The sequence below is a fragment of the Rhynchophorus ferrugineus genome, unplaced genomic scaffold, assembly GCF_030347505.1.
Source record: "Rhynchophorus ferrugineus isolate W39M unplaced genomic scaffold, kcgeb_rfMv2 rfM3, whole genome shotgun sequence".
In the NCBI taxonomy this organism is placed as follows: Eukaryota; Metazoa; Arthropoda; class Insecta; order Coleoptera; family Curculionidae; genus Rhynchophorus; species Rhynchophorus ferrugineus.
Window position 1 is genome coordinate 61,034,072 of NW_027472582.1, and position 23,212 is coordinate 61,057,283.

Here is a 23,212-nt window from a genome sequence, read left to right on the forward strand (position 1 = left end):
AGTGTTATTAAATATATATTTATTTTAAAACTAAAAGTATTATTACTAAGATTTTACCAGAAATAATAATACAACATTTTTAAGTTTGCCATATTAAGCCAAACATCAATCAGAAACGTTACGAAGCAATGACATTAGTTACCGTTTCCTAACTATCAAATCCGCATTCAAAGGGTTAAACTACCGGCTTGGTTGACGCAATGGTAAAGGCGACAGGACGATTAACCTACTGTTGCGATAGTTGAGGGTTCGAATCCTGCTGGGGCATCGTCGCAAACTTATGTTTGTGATAGTTCTAGGCAAGAGTGCAAAATCCGACGATGGAAATGATCCCAGTCACGCCAGTAACCGGGCTGGGTAAGACCGGATGTCTTCTGGGATGATATCTACATTGGTCACTCACCAGTCGGTAGGCTTAATGCCGAGGATCGTGGTTCGGAGCCCATGCAAATGTAGTTATATAACTAGGCTACCAAAATATTCGTTTTACATAGTTGATAGTAACTACGACACAAAAATGTTTAAATTATATACATTAAATGATGAATGTTTGATTTTCTTGAACTTTTAGTAGTTCTGTAGAACAAAAAGAAATACCCGGTATTGGATCAAATTACCTTCCAAAATTTGGGTAAATCAAATGCGCCAATTGCAATTCTGAAATTCATTTTAATAATAGATTTATAATATTATAAGAATGTGTAACTAGAATACTTTACAAAGTCTGTGTTTAGACATACTTTAAAAATATTTGGTTCTGTGAATTCGTAAATTCGATCTCTGCTTAATTTCTTTTTACTTCATTTGACATCATTTACAATATTTGTGTTCACATATTTTCTGTACGTAAGTATTACGTACATAAGTTTGAAAGCTTTAAAACTTTTATTTGTCATCACGCACATACCAAAAATTTTATAAAATCACATTGTTCATGTGATATGTGTCATTTACCCTTAACCTGGTAATGTGTAGTCCACCGAACTACTTGATGTAAAAGAAATCAGACATTTGATATTGACTTTAATTTTAATCTAACCACAATGGTATTTAATTGATACCTGTTGAAGGCTAGGTTTTTATTAATATTTTTATGAGAATAGATGGTCCGCCTATACTAAATAGCGGTGAATGTTCAGTGAGTTTAGCCCATTTTTTTTCTGTCTACTTGGCATTCGGATCTTGTACAAACATATACTGATGCACACTTTTATGACTAAACTAGTCACATTGTGTTAAATAAAACTTTCTGTATTAGTTGATAACTAAAAAAAATAGTTAGACTCATATACACAATAAACCAGAAAAATAAAGTCTAACCTTAAATGTGATCATGTTATGTTACACTATTTCAAACGTCTATATTTCGATCAAATCCTTTTTTTCCAGAAATAACTTTTATTCCAGGTAAAGCATATACGTAGAGTTGTCAATATACGTTAAAAATATCTAGCGTATGACAACCTCAAACATAAAGTACATCTATGCAGCAAGACTGTCCTGTCGCCTTAACCAAGTGAAGCTCAAAGCCTACATTAGGCACCGTATTGTTGAGACGTATTAATTGCATATCTAGATTAATTATACAATTATACTTCTAAAAATTGACTAGTTTACTTTCTTTGACTTACTTCACTTATTACTACTTATTACTTACTTATTATTACCCAGGTAAGGATTTCAGAGATGAAGGAACTAGTATAGTTAATTATAATCAATAAAATATTTTTTCTATCCTCAAAGGTCGTTAAATATCTATTAGTCCTATAATGTTATTTGAGGGCATTTATTGCTTGCGGCTCGTTTGCTATTATGTGTATATATTTAAAAGTTATTCTTTTCGTAAATAAATTTAAATTTTTATTGTACAAATATAAATAATGGGTTGGGTTTTTAGGAGTGGTTAATATATAAAAAGGGTTTGAGGGATAATGGACGTTGACCATGTCTTATTTTTGAAATTAATATTAAAAAATTTATTATATTATATATTTTATTTTATTTTCATTCTTACGTGACAAGTACTAACTACGAAGGTGGACTTATATTTATTTTTTCTTATATGAAGGGGTGATGTCAAAAACTGGTAAAAATAGTTTCACGTAATGAAGTAGTGGCATATCAGACATTTTAATAACACTTTTCAGAATTTCTAGTTATCAATACATTTTAGAGCATTTCAAATAAGGGGTGTCATACTGATGTTAGTTAAAATAAATAGTTATATTGTTTATTTCATATTATATGTTTAAGCATTAACATTTTTTTTCTTAATTTGCATATTTTCATTATAATTGATTCATTGGATTTTCAAATTTGCAAATTTTCAAAAATCATCAAAAACTTATGACAATAAAAATAATTTTATTAATATATATTCTAGCACGTTTTTGCAAAAATTAAGTATATTATCAGAATACAAGTACCTAATAGCATGCCCTTTCTCATTTTATTATGATTATGTATCAGCGGTAAAATTTTATAAAGTAAACGTAATTAACTTTAATTTATTGTGGTTGAATTTGAATTAATAAGCGACTTTTTACGTCGTATAAATATTGTCATTAATTAATTCACTTGTATTCTGATGGTTTTCAGAATTTATACTTTCTTTTTTGATGAATTACTGAAAGATTTTCTGGACTCAGAAAATTTAGACTAACTTCTTATTTGAATAATAAATATATACATACATGCAGACAACACCGGTTACATATTAGGTGTATTTATAAAAGCTTTGTAGCTAAATTGTTTCATATAAATATATAGAAAACAAAGACCATGATCTTGAAAATGCTGTTCATGTATGTGGTACATTTAGTTGACTATTTCCAGAGGTTATCAGTATCTTACGTCTTACAATAGACACTAATCTCTCCACACACAAATATTATAATTGGTGTTTGTTAATTTCCACCATTTTAGAGACTAGCTCAAAGCTGATTCTCGGTCCAGTTCTGTTTGTTTACAGCTGAATATTTGTTGATTATTCCTCTGTTTTTTTTAAGATTTTCGTCTCGAATCCGGGCCAGTATGTTAATATATTTTGTTCTGGATTTCATTCTCAATTCACCGTACATACGCTTCAGGTTCATCATGTCACATGGATATTGCGAAGTCGTATTGTATAGTTTAGTGATTATATACCAACACTCTCTTCTCCTGATTAGACTTTGCAGATCGGTAGATCGATCACGAAGTATTTTACCATGCTTTTCGATTAAAGATACCAGCTTATAATAATCAGCTTCTGTAAATCTATAATGGCTCATCGTAACTTGTAATGAAAAATACACTGTTACTTTACACTAGTAGAACTGATGTTATACTGGTCCCTTAGAGCCTGAGTGAGGTACTTCTTATTGCTCAAGTAAGGATTTCAGAGATGAAGGAACTAGTATAGTTAATTATAATCAATAAAATAATTTTTCTATCCTCAAAGGTCGTTAAATATCTATTAGTCCTATAATGTTATTTGAGGGCATTTATTGCTTGCGGCTCGTTTGCTATTATGTGTATATATTTAAAAGTTATATATATGAGAGATTATTCTTTCTGTAAATAAAGAACATTCTTTTCGTAAATAAATTTAATTGTTTATTGTACAAATATAAATAATGGGTTGGGTTTTTAGGAGTCGTTAATATATAAAAAGGGTTTGAGAGATGATGGACGTTGACCATGTCTTATTTTTGAAATTAATATTAAAAAATTTATTTTATTATATATTTTATTTTATTTTCATTCTTACGTGACAAGTACTAACTACGCAGGTGGACTTATATTTATTTTTTCTTATATGAAGGGGTGATGTCAAAAACTGGTAAAAATAGTTTCACGTAATGAAGTAGTGGCATATCAGACATTTTAACGACTTTTTTCAGAATTTCTAGTTATCAATACATTTTAGAGCATTTCAAATAAGGGGTATCATACTGATGTTAGCTAAAATAAATAGTTATATTGTTTATTTCATTTTATATGTTTATGTATTAACATTTTTTTTCTTAATTTGCATATTTTCATTATCATTGATTCATTAACATGTGAACAAAGCATACTTTTCTCAACTGACATTATATTATGACATTATATATATGAATTTATGCTTTTCTGACAAACCATAGTTCGTTCAAAGTTTGCCTGAGAATTTGTTTTACATTACCTGGTTTTTATGAATTCTCCTAAAATCCCAAACCATTATTTCTATCTTAACTTAGTAAACAATTTACTTTAATGCAAAATTAATGTCATTTATTTGCAGCAACAATATTTTCTCTAATTTGTAAATTTTAAATAGATATCGGATTGCGCACAAAATAGATTCCAGAGACAACTATCCGCAGCCGTTCAATGGCTCAGATAATGGAAATTAGAAATTAACCCCCAAAAAAACCCAAGCCATAGCATTCCGTCACAAAGAGACCTAAGAATATACAAGCTCCGATATATATACAGGCCATAATCTTTCACTTTTTTTTTCAGAGGAACATCGACGGCGACTAGCTGAGAGTGGAAAAAGTCTGAATCGACTGGCGACGAAACGCCACATATCTCGGCCTCATCTTTGACAATAGATTTATATGGCCAACACAGATAAATAAAACAATCTCTAAAGGCTACGGAGCCGCCACAGTACTACAGCCTACAGCAGAAAAACTAAATTTTCTCCGATGACTAAATTTGGCTTTACAATTTGCTTATCAGGTTCATCATGTTATATGGATTTAACACTTGGTACGCTTCAGGTAATGTAAAACAAACTTCTCAGGCAAACTTTGAACGAACTAACATCAATCAATCATCACCATCAATACAACATCAGTATGATACCCCTTATTTGAAATGCTCTAAAATGTATTGATAACTAGAAATTCTGAAAAGTGTTATTAAAATGTCTGATATGCCACTACTTCATTACGTGAAAATATTTTTACCAGTTTTTGACATCACCCCTTGATATAAGAAAAAATAAATATAAGTCCACCTCCGTAGTTAGTACTTGTCACGTAAGAATAAAAATAAAATAAAATACATTATTTTTTAATATTAATTTCAAAAATAAGACATGGTCAACGTCCATCATCCCTCAAACCCTTTTTATATATTAACGAAAACCCAACCCATTATTTATATTTGTACAATAAACAATTAAATTTATTTACGAAAAGAATGTTCTTTATTTACAGAAAGAATAATTTCTCATATATATAACTTTTAAATATATACACATAATAGCAAACTAGCCGCAAGCAATAAATGCCCTCAAATAACATTATAGGACTAATAGATATTTAACGACCTTTGAGGATAGAAAAATTATTTTATTGATTATAATTAACTATACTAGTTCCTTCATCTCTGAAATCCTTACCTGGGCAATAATAAGTACCTCACTCAGGCTCTAAGGGACCAGTGTAACATCAGTTCTACTAGTGTAAAGTAACAGTGTATTTTTCATTACAAGTTACGATGAGCCATTATAGATTTACAGAAGCTGATTATTATAAGCTGGTATCTTTAACCGAAAAGCATGGTAAAATACTTCGTGATCGATCTACCGATCTGCAAAGTCTAATCAAGAGAAGAGAGTGTTGGTATATAATCACTAAACTATACAATACGACTTCGCAATATCCATGTGACATGATGAACCTGAAGCGTATGTACGGTGAATTGAGAATGAAATCCAGAACAAAATATATTAACATGCTGGCCCGGATTCGAGACGAAAATCTTAAAAAAGCAGAGGAATAATCAACAAATATTCAGCTGTAAACAAACAGAACTGGACCGAGAAACAGGTTTGAACAAGTCTCTAAAATGGTGGAAATTAACAAACACCAATTATAATATTTGTGTGTGGAGAGATTAGAGTCTTCTGTAAGACGTAAGACGCTGATAACCTCTGGAAATAGTCAACTAAATGTACCACATACATGAACAGCATTTTCAAGATCATGGTCTTTGTTTTCTATATATTTATATGAAACAATTTAGCTACAAAGCTTTTATAAATACACCTAATATGTAACCGGTGTTGTCTGCATGTATGTATATATTTATTATTCAAATAAGAAGTTAGTCTAAATTTTCTGAGTCCAGAAAATCTTTCAGTAATTCATCAAAAAAAAAATGTATAAATTCTGAAAACCATCAGAATACAAGTGAATTAATTAATGACAATATTTATACGACGTAAAAAGTCGCTTATTAATTCAAATTCAACCACAATAAATTAAAGTTAATTACGTTAACTTTATAAAATTTTACCATTGATAAATAATCATAATAAAATTAGAAAAGGCATGTTATTAGGTGCTTGTATTCTGATAATATACTTAATTTTTGCAAAAACTTGCTAGAATATATATTAATGAAATTATTTTTATTGCCATAAGTTTTTGATGATTTTTGAAAATTTGCAAAGTTGAAAATCCACTAAAACAGTTTTTGTACGTAATTCACATCTATGACATCAGCAGGTAAAATAACGGTTGATTTGCTCTTCATAACCTTTTTTTGTATAGAGAATTTTGTTTGAATAGGATTTTGTAAATATTTTGCATCCCCCCTAGTACCAACCCAAATTAAATTTTATAGGTTTATTCGGTTGCATATTTCGGCGATTCAGACAGTATTCTGTCTATTTTTAACTAGAATAAAATGGAAATTAAAAGTCTGCTCCCTATCATAAACTCTCAACTATAAACAAATCATTAAAAGAATGTTAAAATCATTTCATGTTTTAGCTTGCCTAATGAGTCTAAGAGTATATTTCCTTGACCACTTTCAGGAAAATTAGGGAGACTGAATAAAAACCAGGTGACTTCACTAGGACTTTAAACTATGGAGGAAAAAAGTAAGAAAACAACATAGGAAAATGGACGCTTCAGAGCGACCCTTTATATTATCCCACAAGTAAAAATATACAATGAAAAGCTTCACTGGAAAAAGAGTAGGGTATATAAGAATGGTATTATAATATTGCGTATATTCCCTAAATATAAAACAATAAAGAAATAAATATTTAAATACTTAAATACATGTTTTATTCATATATGTTAGTCATATTTTCCCGATTTATTTCCTCTTAATAACATTTTATAATATGCATTATTTCCTTTCGAGCATTAAGTCAACATTACTTATGAAGTAATAGTTAATCGTTATGCGTTGGTTGACTTAATTTATTCGCTTCCAAAGACTGGAATGAAGGCGCAATAACTTTTTTATTTTTTTTTTTCGCGTTTTCCATCATAATATTGCGTTTTTTTACACAGCAAATATATTCGAAAAAAATCTTTAAAAATAAAATTTCTTCGCGATTTTTCACCAAATCAGCTCGTCGGCAACCATCCAAATTAGAGAATATAAAATATGTACATAATATTCCTTGTAATAACTAAATAAAAATAAACAAAAGCTTTATTTGTCCTTATCTCCTATAGGTATTTTATATTTCACTATATACACACAATTTATCATAATACCGACCTAAACCTATTTACCTATTTACAATTTTCTTGTAACTTCTACCAACTGATCCCTTTGAAGTCGGCGCCTAGCCCAAACAATACAAAAATAGTAATATAATTTTGTGACAAATTAAATTAGGAACAAAAAAAATCTAATTTGTGGCTTGCCAATATAAAATAAGTGTAGCAGATAGGTTAAATAAGGTAAATAATTAAGGTTGGTAGTAGATGAATTCAATATGCACTAATGTACTCTCTTTTATTAACTTTTATTCTCCATGACTGGGTTCACTTATTTATATTGTTACCCGCGTGTAACAGTTTTCTGGTTGTCTATTATTTCCAAATCCAGTATTGCAGTGCCATCAACATGTATGTCTTATGTATAGATCAGATTAATAAAAGCACCCAAAACACTGCCTTGCAATAAACATGCTTTTGTTTCTTTCGCTGTTCAGTAAGCTTCTTAGGAGAAGTTAAACTAGGGTTTAATCTAAAGATCCTGAGATCCTGGCGGACATGTAAGAATTTTAAAGTTCATCGTATTGCTTCGATAATATTTTATGGAATTTATATCGTTATGCGTTGAGTTCCTTACGCCAGACTTGATCAAAGGCTTGGGCTAAGTCCATGAATAAATCTGAGCAAGCTTTCTTCCCTTTTGTAGGCTTTTTCTATAATACCTGCGATGTTCTATCGGTCTTCTATCTAAGACGTGTACGGGATTAACATATGAGTATGTATTTCCCAAATTAGAATACACATAATACAATTAAAAAAATACACTTATACATTAAACTAGTTCGTGTGGATTGGTTCGCTTCAATCTTCTGATTTCTTGCGTGATTTCCAGTAGCTCTATCGCTTCCACGTTGCTGTGATTTAGCAACCTTATTACAAGTTTTAAGGCGAAATCTTGGATCGTTTCGTGTATCAATTTGATTCCGAGATCATGATGCAGCTCTTCGTTGGTTACGTAACGATAGGCATTGGTAATTAATTTTATAACTTTGTTTTAGGTGCGTTGAATTACTAGTTGGTTTGATGTTTTAGTGCAATCACATAGGTCCAAATAGTCTTTATAAGTGACAGATAAACCAATTTCTTTGATTTTAGATCAATTTGAGAGTATTTTCCGACTAACCGGTACAGTTGCTCGACTTTTATTCTAATTTGCTCTGCTTTTTATCTCACATGATGTTTCCTTTTTAACCTGCCATTGATATATATTCCGAGGTATTTAGCTGATTCTGCTTGCGGTATCGGGCATCAGTCAAGAGATATAATTAAGTTTTGTCAATTCGTCGCAACGCAAAATTAACATGGACCGACTTGGAGCTATTAAGCTGTATTTTCCAGTCTCTAGTCCATTTTTAGATCTTGTTGGCCGGTACTTGTACTTGATCTATAGCCTTAGACAGAGGTACATCTTTTGCCATTATAACTGTATCATCGGCAAATATTCCAGGCACTCTTTCTTTTATTGTTGGTAGTATCAGTAGTATAGAGCAGATATAGAAATGGTCCTAATATACTACATTGTAGAATCCCAGCCGAAATAGGTTTAAGTGTTGAAAATCGGTCGGAATCGACAGTAATGCCACGATAGCAATTTGCTTATTTTGTAAATTAAACCAAAATACCGTACCCAGACAAAACCTTATGAGACATCTAGGATTATTGCAGGGCAGTATTTATTTTCCTCGATGGCCCTTTCAAGAACCGCTGTTACTCTGTGCACTTGGTTCATTATCGATGGTGATTCCGAAATCCAAATTGGATATTCTCGCATTTTCATAAATTGAAAAAAATCTAAACGCAATACACTCTGATAAGAATTAGAAACAATTCCTGACGTTTAATTACAAAATCCAAACGTCCGTAATGGGAGAAAATAATTCGGCTTGTCTTCTTTCTTCCGAGATGAAAAACTTTCCCCCTTGTGAATTTCTTTTCAACGGCACGGGACTTTACTACCTCAAAAAAAAATTAAACAGGAACACGGACACTTCAACGGCGGTTTCCGCTAAGCTTTCAAACATCACAAGTTTTAATTAAAACTGATAAAAGAATAATTTGGCCCGTCCTACGTTTCTTTCTAGAAAATCATTGTTTCGGAATTTATAAGCAAAATTAATTAGTCTTGTGCAGATTATTCGTTTTCTCGCTGAATATTAAAAAGCGTCAACATAACAGATCAATTTCCCGGCCTGACACATAGATGGCGCTACTAGAATTAAATCCATATGTTTTTTAGTTAGCCCTAATCCTCAAAAGATGCGTGTATGGATTTGACAGCGGATCATTAGTTTGAAAATTATAGCATTTTGAGTGAAGCAACTTTTGTTACTGTTGATAAAATATTGCTTTTTGAAGGGAAAACTACAGTTTAAGCAAAAACTTGACTTAATGCCGAGTGTCAGGACACGGCCTTAGGAAAATCAACCATCAAGGATTGGTATGTTAGGTTTAAATTTGGTGAAATGAGAACCGAAGACGATGAAAGCAGTGGATGCCCAAAAGAGGTTGTTACCGACGAAAACATTTAAAAAATCCACAATATAATTTTGAATTACCGTAAGTTGAAAGTGAATGAAATAGCAGGCTCTCTAAAGATATCAACTGAACGTGTACATCATATCATTCACGAATATTTGAGTATGAGAAAGCTCTGTGCAAAGGGGGTACCGGGCGAGCTCACTTTTGACCAAAAGCAACGACGAGTTGATGATTCGGAGCAGTGTTTGAAGATCAAGCGTAACAAACCCGAGTTTTTGCGTCGATATGTGACACTGGATGAAACATGGCTCCATCATTTCACTCCGAAGTCTATTCGACAGTCATCCGAGTGGACTGCACACGATGAACCCGCTCCAAAGCATGGGAAAACGCGACAGTCGGCTGACAAGCTTATAGAGTCTGTATTTTGGGATGCGTATGGAACAAATTTCATTGACTACCTGGAAAAAGAAAGGACCATCAACAGCGCCTATTACATAGCGTTATTGGACCGTTTTAAGGTCGAAATCGCTGAAAAACGGCCGCACTTGAAGAAAAGAAAGTGCTGCTGCACTAAGACAATACCCCGTGTTACAAGTCAATGAAAACGATGATAAAAATCCATGAATTGGGCTTCGAACTGCTATCTCATCCCCCGTATTCTCCAGATCTGAGATTTTCGTCGAATGAAGAGGTGATCGCCGAAACTAAAATCTATTTAGGACAAATCGTACTACAAAAATGGTATAAAAAAGTTGGGAGATCGCTATAATCAGTGTCTCACCCTTGAAGGGAATTATGTTGAATAAAAAAAACTAATTTTTTCAAAAAAACGTGTTTTACTATGGTATGCCGGGGGCAGACCATATAGCAAACTGGTATATAACGAAACACCAGAAGATATAACTACTACAACAATACACAGCACTAACGTAACATGTTTTGATTCGGAGTTGAAGCGATAACTTAGCAATTGAGGAAACTGACTATTTTGGAGATCATATTTAATAAACACTTTATATTTCATGGGTTTTCTACAATAAACTATTCAGTCCCGGTTAATTATTGTTTACATTTGTTTATAAAATTATAAATTACCTCGGCGCATTCACCAAATTTTGTTTGAAATCGTTTTCGTGAATTTTTGAACCAATATTTTGATTTAATACCCTGCATGCACCATTCCGTCCCCAATTGTATCCAATGATATTTTACATTTCGATAATTTTAAGATCAATTAGCTGCTAAGTTTGTTGTATTTTGTGGGGCTTCATTTTGCACAAAAATTCATCAAAATTTATATTTTGCATACATCTGCTATGGGGTAAATATTTGATATAGAATTTGTAGAATTTTTGTATTTCAATAATTTACAATGCAGGAGTCTTCTTGAAAGTCTCAGCCTTCCCAATTTCGTATAGAAACCTAGAACTACTTTGGACAGCTTCGTAGCTATAAAGGCTTCGTTCGCCAGTTGTGATATTCCAGGATAATCCCGGTAATTACTTCAATTAAGACTTAATATTGTAAATAATGGAAATACGCTATTAATTTTAAATCAACCATTTCTTATATTAAATAGACATAGAGAGACTTAGATTGACAACAATTTCAAGAGACATTCAAATTCAAAATTCATTATTTGTTTATTTAACGTCATCCCAACGTGTTAGTGTTATTGGGACTGAATTCTGAACATATAATAACTTATTATTTAGTATTACCAACTACTTATTATACTATATAGTTATTATTTATTACTGCTTATTATAGTAATACTTATTATTTCATATAAATATTTAATTATTTCAAATATAAACAATTCAAATTTATCATAGACAAAAAAATCAAACAGTGGTTAAGTTAAAAATCATATAATTATCTCATGTATTCATTTATTAAACCTTTAAATTATGTTTAACTTTCTTTCAAAAACAACAATAAATAAAATTTCTTTAGAAAATTATGTTAACTAATCCTTGTTTGGTTAAATCACATCAATATGTATTAATTCCTGTAATAGAGTGAGTTTTAAGTAAGATTAAATAACTTTGTGGGTGTCAGAGATATATCTTATGACAGGTTTCATATTACCGTCTTAAATAACAGGGTAAAAACTAATCTAATTATATAAGTTGAAAGGGAATAATATTTAAAGTTCAAAACTTTGGATTATTAAAAATATCTATCATTTATAATAGGAAAATTATTTATACAATATAAATATGGCCTATACGTGTGTATAATAATATGCCATATTTATAATGAGGCTTGTTCAATAATCCACATCCTCTGATAAAAAAATAAGTTTTTATGGTTAATTTTAATAATTTTTAAAAATAGATCTATATTCATTACATCTTTCATTAGATATACTTGGAAAACCGGAAATCATCTTAATTTACAAATGTATAACTATTGTTCTGTTCAGGAAAGACCAGCGCAGGATACGTTAAATAAATCAGTATATATTTACCAAATTAACACTAAATTAGACGACATAAGGTAAAGAGTATCACTTGTAGGCTCAACAAGATCGTGTGGTTTTGTTGGTGAAGCCTTCAGGTATTCTGCTCAATTTCCAATAGCCGTATTGCTTCCTTTTTTTCCCATGACTTGCCTTGTTTCATGTTTTAAGACAATATCTTGGATAACTATTAAAACAAATTGATTTGATTTTCCGGCCATCATTCGGTTCTTCGTTGGTTACTTAGCAGCTAACGTCGGCAATTAATCCAAAAGCTTTACTTTGACATGGTTGGATAACATTTTTATTGGTTGGGTTTCCTTGAATGTCCATATTATTATTATATTCAAATATATGACTACTGTAGAACGATTAACATTTTGATTTAACGGTTATAAACCTCTACCATTTTATTGATGAATTTTCTATAAATTATTAAAATCAGTGACAGTTGAAAAAAATGAAAGCAATTGATGCATATGTAATATAAATTAATTTTTACTCTTTATTCCATAATGCATTTAAATTTTCTGGAGCACAGATAAATTTTAGTGCATTTAAAAAGAAAACGCATTAATCCATTAGGAAACAATGGTGGCTTTAGTTTGATTCATTTGCGTAAACAACAGGAATCAAAGTAATGACGATTGACATTGTTACTAACATATATCTCTGAAAAATGTAAAGCACCACAGTTAACACATGAAATTTTTGAATACTACCAAAAAAAAATTTTGAATACTACCAAGTTTTAGTATAGTCCGCCTTTCTAAAATTTATCTAACCTTATCTTCTAGTCTGTACTAGTTCGTACGTTACTCATTTAATCTACTCTAGGCCCATAAACTCTGTCACACACAGTGGTTCTGAATCATAAAATAATTCTGAATATAATCTGAATTAACTCTGAACTCTATACTCGCAATATTATCATCAATATTTTCAATCACAATGAAATGTGGGCATGACCCAATGTAATCGAACGACTCAGCAGATAAGTGCTCCTATGATCCAGGAACTAGCAGCATCCTACTACGATTAGGAAATAAATTATGGCGACATTAAATCAGTTACATTTGAGGAATTGGCTGTTAATATTGTAAGGCATTAAAATTCAGTGATAGGTCTACTAATTTATTTTGTATTGATGGAAAATTTAAAATGTCACAGTAGCTTCCAACATCAGATCCACTACGCCCATTCTTCGGCCAACATTCAGAAATATCACAGTTGTTTCTAAAAGTGTATAGGATAATTTCACGCCCACTGTGAAGCTGTTATACCCTAAAAGTTTTTTGTCGACATCAAAATTTGTGTCACAAATAAGTTAACAAAATCTTAAACATTTACATATACAAGGAGAAATGTATCACTTACTAGGAGTACCGTTATCATCGATTCTTACAAATTAATTTAATGGGAAATCTGGATGCAGTAATTGATGGGCGTTGGGTTTCTCAATCCAACAGTGAACTGAGATATTACCCAAGCACTACCAACTTTTCTTTGTCAGCACAAAGATTTAGTCAAAATGTTGAAAAGAGGATTGGATCGAATACCCTCTGATAGCTGTATTATTTTTTAATTAATTACAGAGTAATCGTAAATTAGCTATAATTAATATTAATAAATCAATGAAAATTTTAAAAATCTATTAAAAATTGAATGTATTTTTGGTATATATATATATATATATATATATATATATATATATATATATATATATATTTTAAAGTCTCCTATTACCAACTATGGGTTTATCTGGACTGGCCCTAAAATTTAACGTGGGCTCCGAACCACGGTCCTCAGCATTATGCCTACCTACTGGCGAGTGACCAACTTTAGCAATCATCCCAGAAAACATCCGATCTTACCCAGCCTGATTACTGGCGTGACTGGGATCATTTTTCTTGTCGGATTTTACACTCTTGTCTAGAACACAAATTTTAAACAATCACAAAGATAAATTTACGACCATGCCCCAGCAGGATTCGAACCCGCGGCTATCGCAACAGTAAATAGACCGTCCTGTCGCCTTTCCCATTGCGCCAACCAAGTCGGCTTAAATGTATTTAAATAGAAGCAAACAATTCTTACAACAGATTATTGTCGAAATCATCAGCAGCTTGCGAGATCCTCATAAATATAATCGTATAAAATTAATGGAAATATATATTCCTTTTATATATTAATTTAATTTCCTAAATATATAAAATAAAATAATAAAACGTATTGCCTAATATTGGGAAACCGAGTCGACTTTTATTGTTTATGCGACCGCTTACATAGAAAATAACTTTCATTATATCCTTAAGCATCTCTTAAAATTGTATGTTTCGCATAACTAATTATGCAGAGTAACGTCTAAATTTGTTTTTTTAATATCGTGTAAAACATTAATTATACGGGAACGCGTCAATCATCGATTTCAACAGAGCGGTGTTAAAGGATTCGAGGAAAAAACTGTAATAAATGTTAACGACGGCGAACTCATCAATTTTGAAACCCATACTTAGGTTTGAAAAAAAAACTTAATTGTTCCTCGGTGCATATTGGCATGATAGAATATCAAAAACATACGCGAATTAGTGTTATAAATGTCAAGGTCGATACAAGAAAATAATATTAGTTACGCTCTTACATAATATGCATTAAATTTAGTTACTATTAAAAAAACGTAAATGTTTTGGTATATACAATAGCATCGCTTCATACGAACACTGACGATTCTTTGTCCAATTATTTCAGAAACCATTAAAATTCCTTTTGAAATAACATCATTCCTTCTTTCAGTACAACTTCTCATCATGACAATTATATCTTATAACTTTTATCTTATAACGATTAGTTTGCTTATATTTGGAGTGACATAATAATAATCAAAATTTACTTAACGACATAAACTACCAGGGTTGGATGAATGGAAGTCCACACATGCTTGAACATTCACAATCTAAATGACATTTAGTGCCATGTAACAACTAAGTGACCAGTTTATTTTGACAATGAATCGTAAGAAGTATATTTTAATGAATTTACCTTGTTGAATATTAACGTTATTTCATTGTATGCACTCACTATATTTCTGTTCTCGTTTAAGTATCTGCTTTATATAAATTTCATATTTTTATCACAGGGAAAATAAAATTGTTAAATTTAGAATTACATAATTATTTTAGATTCATCACGTCATTGCCATACCAAATTATTTTACTAGTCACAAATAAAATCACAAACATCAAAACAACATCTAGTACTGGGAAATGTCCAGCGTAAACGGCCAAAACATTTGATAGTCACAATGCATTCGATAGTCAAAAAAGTAGTCGAATGAAGGTACCAATTACTATTTCATTAGTCATTCTTACAAATGCATGCATTCTTACAAATCAAATAAAAGGAGATGATCACCCAATACTGATCTTGAAAGAATAAAACAACAGTGTTACTTTGCATTTGTTAAAAGAAGTGATATCTTTATTTTATTTTATATTATATTTTATAGTCTTATTTTACCAGCTTGGAATCACGGTCCTCAGCATTAAGCCTAGTGACTTGCCAGTGACCACCTTAGAGACAATTATTGACCAATGACTCACTATTAGACCAAACCTCGTCAGGTTACTGTTGGTATACTGTTGTCTAGAGATATTTTTAATTACAATCACAAATATAAAATAGACCCATACCATGGTGAATTCAAGCTCGTGACTATTGCTGCAGTAGGGAGACTGTCCTGTTGCCTTAACCAAAATGGCTACCAAGCAGACCTTATTGCAATTTAATAATATTTAAAAGGTAATAAAATCACAATAATATATATATATATATATATATATATATATATATATATATATATATATATATATATATATATATATATATATACGTATTTATTCATATAATTGAGTTTTAAGTAAGATTAAATAGCTTCATATTATTATTGATCAAAAAATGTGTTATCCAATATTCGATAGTCAAAAAAGTAGTCGAATAAAGGTAGCAATTACTATTTCATTAGTCATTCTTACAAATGCATGCATTCTTACAAATCAAATAAAAAGAGATGATCACCCAATACTGATCTTGAGAGAATAAAAAAGACAATTGTAGTTTTATTGTGGTGTACAGAACAATTCATGAACGGTGTTACTTTGCATTTGTTAAAAGAAGTGATATCTTTATTGTATTTTGTATTATATTTTATAGTCTTATTTTACCAGCTTGGAAACACGTTCCTCAGCATTAAGCCTAGTGACTTGCCAGTGACCAACTTAGAGACAATTATTGACCGAGTCATTGGTCAATATTAGACCAAACCTCGTCAGGTTACTGTTGGTATATTGTTGTCTAGATATTTTTAATTACAATCACAAATATAAAATAGACCCATACCATAGGGGATTCAAGCTCGTGACTATTGCTGCAGTAGGGAGACTGTCCTGTTGCCTTAACCAAAATGGCTACCAAACAGACTTTATTGTAATTTAATAATATTTAAAAGGTAACATTAAGATAATATAGTAAAATATAAATAATATAATAAATTCAAAGATTCAACGGAAGATTTATTTATTTATTTTATTAAACCGCATAACAATATATATTAACTTAATATAATTTATTTATTTATTACATTCTAAGTATATTAATACTTTATCCCTCTCGTTTTTGGGCTAAAAGTATTGCAGTTTGTAAAAATTCAAAATCCTTTTTAAACTCATAGCAGATTTCCTTGTCATTTTATTCCAGCTAAAAAGACATAAAATGCTGTCTGATGCTTCGGGACATGTAACTATAAACCTATATAAACCTATAAAACTCGATTTAGGTTTGTACCAGTGAATCATATAGTTAAAGGTCTGTAAAATACTTCAAATAATTGAGATTAAAACCAGAAAGCGTTGTAAACCAAAAATCAAATTTAATGCGGCAACATTGGACATACTAAATTGTAAAAAATTAAATTTGTTATAAGCAGAGTTCCAAAAATATAATTAAAAAGGTGAATGGCCGGCTTGGTGGCGCAGTGGTAACGGTGATAGGAGGGTCCTCCTACTGTTCGATAGCCGCGGGTTCGAATCCTGCTGGGGCGTGGTCGTAAATTTATGTTTGTGATTGTTTAAAATTTGTGAATGTTCTAGGCGATAGTGTAAAATCCGACAGGGAAAATGATCTCAGTCATACCAGTAACCAGGCTGGGTAAGACCGGATGTCTTCTGAGATGATTTCTAGAGTTGGTCACTCGCCAGTCGGTAGGCTTAATGCTGAGGACCGAGGTTTGGAGCCCACGTTAAACTGTAGGATCAGTCCAGATAAACCCACAGTTGGTAGAAGGAGACTTTAAAATATATATAAAAAAAGGTAAATGCGCGACAAATGTATTGTTTATAAAGTTATGTTTACCGCTAAACCGATGAAAACATTCTTGGAAATACTTAAATAGTTATTACTATCCTGCCAATATCCCTTGAAATCATCACTTGTTGCATTGGCTAATACTAAAAAAGGGAGAATGTTTATATCCCTTGTGGGACTTGAGAATAAACGAAAAATGATACTATATAAATAACAAACAAAATAAGAAATTACTATTTACAAATTCAATAAGAGATGACACTTTTTGAATTGCCATTTTAATGATTATTATTATTACTGACTATTAGATGTTCAATTAACTTATAGAGATTTATTACACAGTTTTAGGATCGATCTCTTTAGGAAATGTACAGGATATTAAGAAAGGTTATTCAATAACATAATTTCTCACCAGATTGCAATAATATAAATCAGACTTAGGCCTATCGACATGACATGAAATTTACAAGTTAGCAAAGAATCTGTTGATATTGTCTTAATTTTGTCAAATCAAATATTTTGGTCTAACTGGGTGTAAAACGTATGGGAAAAGATCAGTTTTACAATAAACAATAACCTACCCCAATTAACTGTTTCTGACTTTTAATTATACAAAAAATCTCCAAACAGTATTTAAGATGATTTTCCATTGTGTAATATTCTTGATTAATTGGTCTAAAAGGCAATGTAAAACCGGTAAAAAATGTAGTAATATATTAATTTTCACAACTATAATAGTTCTTCAAATTAACATTCCGAATACACATGAACTATAATTATTAAATCAACAAATTTAATTAATATTAGATTGATCTCTTACAAATTATTCCATTATTTCATCCCAATTAAAATCACAAACCAAACATTTAATTCCTGACGAATTGATCACCTAATTGACAATAAATCGTGCTTTACTCAAAATTCCAAATATTTGCTTGGAAAACGTATATCCTGCAGCTTCAGAAAAAAAAACATGATTTATTGGACATGTTCTTTACCTCCGAGGAAATAACGAATTCAATTGGCAGCCGTATAAATCTCGTGCGTTTAGATTCTGTGACACTAAATCGACAGCCGAAATTCGCATGTCCCATATGCAAACAATCATTCTGCGAAGTCGGTCAAATCTTTTTTATGCAAATACGCCTTTCACTTTTTTTTCTGTCTGATATTGTCGAGGATTACCTTTGGAAAAATCGCATTACGTTACTTGATGTCGGTAATTGATGAAACCGTCAATAAGCATATAAATAACAAATGTTAAATTTACACAACTTATATACATTTTAGAAACTTTTACACTACTAATACCACGGCAAGATACCTCCAACTTCTTAAACAGTATCATGATATAAATAAAAAATTATTTTTCAAAAACTTTAGTCGCTCTAAAATCATCGCAATATTAACACCTTTATTGTCTTTACACTATATATATTATCACATTGCCATGAGCAAGCCAATATACCATTCTGAAATATTCATGTCTCTTTTCTTTCTGTACTCTGTGTATTCATGTATAGTATAAAGACAACAAAGGTTCATGGAAAAAGGCAAATGTTGGAATAAATATGGATTGGGTTTTGTTAGTCACAATATTTATTCATTTCAGACATAGAGTTCTTCATGCTAGAAACAGGAGTAGTTTTATTCCTGGTGCAGAATTAGTGTTTCTCTCCAAGTCCAAGGGTCACTAGCATGAAGAAATGATCCATACCTTGTCTTTACAGTAGTTTAAAAATCAGGTTTTAAAGAACTTTGAGGAACCATCAGTTATTGTTACGTATCTATATATCTACCATATATATATATATATATATATATATATATATATATATATATATATATATATATATATATATATATATATATATATAGAAAATCCTAACAAGTTCATCTACAAAGGCTGCAATTAAGGAATGGCTTAAAGTATAAAAAATAAGAAGAAATCATGTTAACATGTTAAAGAATGAACTATTTCAAATTATTACTCGGCAAATATAAATGAAATATTTAATTGCGTTTTATGTAATTTACCTTTTTAGAATTAAGCCTGAGAAAAGATACATATTAGATCAGATTACTGAATGTTATAACCACTGAGTATTACGTCTTCCCCCGTATCAGTGCATTTTTAATTCACTTGAGTTGATATGGGGTATTGCAAAGAAATATTACAATGGATATTCAGGTCGAGGAGGATATTCAAATCAGATCTGCCTGGATTTATGGAATGAGGCATTGTTGAAAATAACATCTTCGGTTTGTATGAGCTCGATCAGACATATTAACGAAGAAATTGACAAATGGTAGAATCTTGAGCAAATTTTTAATAGATTGGAAATAAACAGCATGATTATTAAATTGACTAGTATTTCTGAAAGTGACAATGATTGAATAAAACTTTATGAATGTTGGGTTATTATTGAGGGTGATGAAAGAGGAAACCACAAAAGGTCACTATACAATTAATATACTTTAATTGTAGGGAATTGTATTATAGAGTGAGAAAGCTTTATGAGCATGTGTTATTGTACATAATACACATGAACGTTTGGTTAATATGTATGAGTAGAGAAATAATATTAACTGTTTTGCAGATATGGCAAATTCGTTAAAAATAATGCAGTGATTAAAAAAGAAAAGAAAGATGTATACAGATAGTAACATGACAAATGAAAGAGTGCGGAAAAAAGCTCAAAATATATATATATATATATATATATATATATATATATATATATAGTTTATTGTGGCTGTAAAATTAATTGTAGTTTTAACTTCTTCGGTAATAAATGCATTTGATGTACTATAATGTTAAAAGAGCCTAAATGTACTAAAACTCAGAGCAGCTACGTCAATATTGCTACAAGTCTCCCGTGTCACCGCTATTTTGAATTGACTATATATATATATATATATATATATATACAAATAGTGCGATGATTTCATTAATACGAATTTTGAGAAAAGGCAAGAACAAACTTGACTGGACTTGTAAAATACAACTTAAAAGAATTACTGTAATAAAATTACGACACATATTTAGATACATATAAGTTATGAAAAAAACAATTCTTCCAAATGGAGTTCCATGACACACGAGAGAATCTTGTATTCTTTTTTAAATATGATATTTTTTGTTACTCGTTAAGAGTTGATTAATAGTTGCGAATTTTTATTCAAAAACATATCAATAAAAAATATTGGAAAAACGTTTTTTTGATCAACAAACAAATATATATCCCTTTAAGGATACCTTTTTTTATATGTTCCCTACACTAAAGCGGTTTCTAATATAAAAATCTACTATTATTTAGGTATATTCCGGTCAAATAACAATAAACGTCATAAAATTTATTGGAGTTTCGATAATGGACAGCGTCGGCGTGAATGTCTAGATAAGAATATTTTGTTCCCAAAATGTTGTGCCGTTAGAGGAGGGTAAGTTAGCGAGGAAGAGAGAAGTTAGACCTAATTCACCAGAAAGTCCATTTTTCACGTTATAAAGGTATTTATTGAGAATAGTATTCACTTTTTCCGATCTTTCTGGAAATTCGTCTATACAGTGTCGAAAAAAAATTTTGGTTGGTAAGGACCTAGCTATCGATCCATTTGAGCATTTCTTCATTTTTCAAAATTGGGTAACAGCCAAACCATGCTGTATCTATCTGGATAAATAGTAATCAAAAGGCACTACGCCTGTTGAATACGCTGAATGCTGAATAACTTCTTTGCTTAACACCGCGTCACCGCTAGACTCCCCCCCCCCCCTTTTCCAGGCTGATACATCCTCATCCGTCGCTGCAGTCATAACTTTTGCCCCCATACGACAGTATCCAGTCGTGTGTTAACTCATATTCGCGAATCAATAGAATAGCCAGGTCCTCGTGCCCAATAGCGGCTGCCCGATCAGCGGTTGCCATATCCCCAAATTTAATGCAGTAGCAGTAGCGATCCACAGGGATCAACTGTGAGGAGGTTTCGGTTTAGTGTATTGGTAAGCCCAGAGGCAGTCCCACATAACCTGGTCCAACTTGTCACTCCAGGGCAAGTCTCCGCGATCAGGTATGCGTTATGCATTCCACCGCCTGGTTTTAGGCCAGAACAAAACAAAAAAAACTACAATGGTTGGGCAAAATAGTAAATGGTAGATCAATGGCACAAAATATAATGGTTGGTCCTCATGAACCAATTCATTATATTTTGTACTTAGAATTGTCCTAGTAGACTAATTTTCACCATCAGTCACAATACATCACAGCAATTTGGTCTCTTTTGGCTGATATGTCATTTTGGATCTTCTTTTTCATCGCATATAACTGTCTGGAAATATCATCAACTACTAAGCTGCCAAGAAGCCCTTTGAAGATTGAGCTGGGTGTTCGTTCAAGTAATAGTCTTGCAATTCATTGTGTCGGAATCTGATCGGGTCTGCTTGGTCCTTCAAACAGTTTTTAATCATTGGTATCAAAATTACAAATTTTAAATTGTTTATATTCAAACATATGATTAAGACATAGCGATGTAGCATCTCCATAAGTTTCTAAATATGTATATATACACTAAATAACTCAATAACATCAAAGAGAAAACTATTATTTTATATGAAGAAATGACAAAATCGTCGAATTTAGTAGTCATTTGCAATACTACTTCACATTTTCACTCAAAATGAACAGAAATTATTCCAAAATAGGTGACAGTCTGGAAGCCTAAAGAGAATTCACAAGAAATGCTTAGACCTATTAATAGATGCGACAAAGGAATACAAATACTTCGAACACAAGGATTTGAACAGAATAAAGAAAAAAACCAAATCTGATTAATCTAGGAGGGATCATTAATAATGTCATAAAATTAAAGCAATGTAAAGGTGTTGACTATTAAAATTAAATTGATTTTCTTACAGTATGAAAGTGAATATAACTACAGGTGATTATGTGTATAGAAATGATTATAATAGACATACCAGTGATACTAATTATAGAAGACATTATATTATACTGATATTCTTGTGCTTTCTATTATATTCTATTATACATATATATTTATGTTAGCGATAATTTTCTTCTGATGTTCTAATTTAATTGCGGTAACTAGACCCTGTACGTAAATACCTAACTTTTTGCAGTTATCAGTAAATTTATTGAGGAAGAAATTGAAAATTCAAATTACTACCCACTAATAATATTCATGAAACATTGTTCGCTTTTCTTTCGCAATCCTTGGTGAGAACTTTTTATATGAATTATTATATCCATCACTTCTTTTTTTCTATAATATTTTATAAAAATTGGTCAAGGTTCAGGTAAACTTTACACAATCGTTTAAAATACACATTAAATATAATTGACAACCATTAGTACATTCAACCAAATAGTTAACGTGCAACGCTTTCCAAAACAAA

General features: G+C 31.0%; 1 protein-coding gene across 3 annotated transcripts in view; it reads right to left on the reverse strand.

Annotated features, from left to right (window-relative positions):
- dysc (whirlin protein dyschronic) overlaps positions 1–23,212 on the reverse strand; it is a 346,867-nt gene that overhangs the window by 311,668 nt on the left and 11,987 nt on the right. The window lies entirely within an intron of this gene.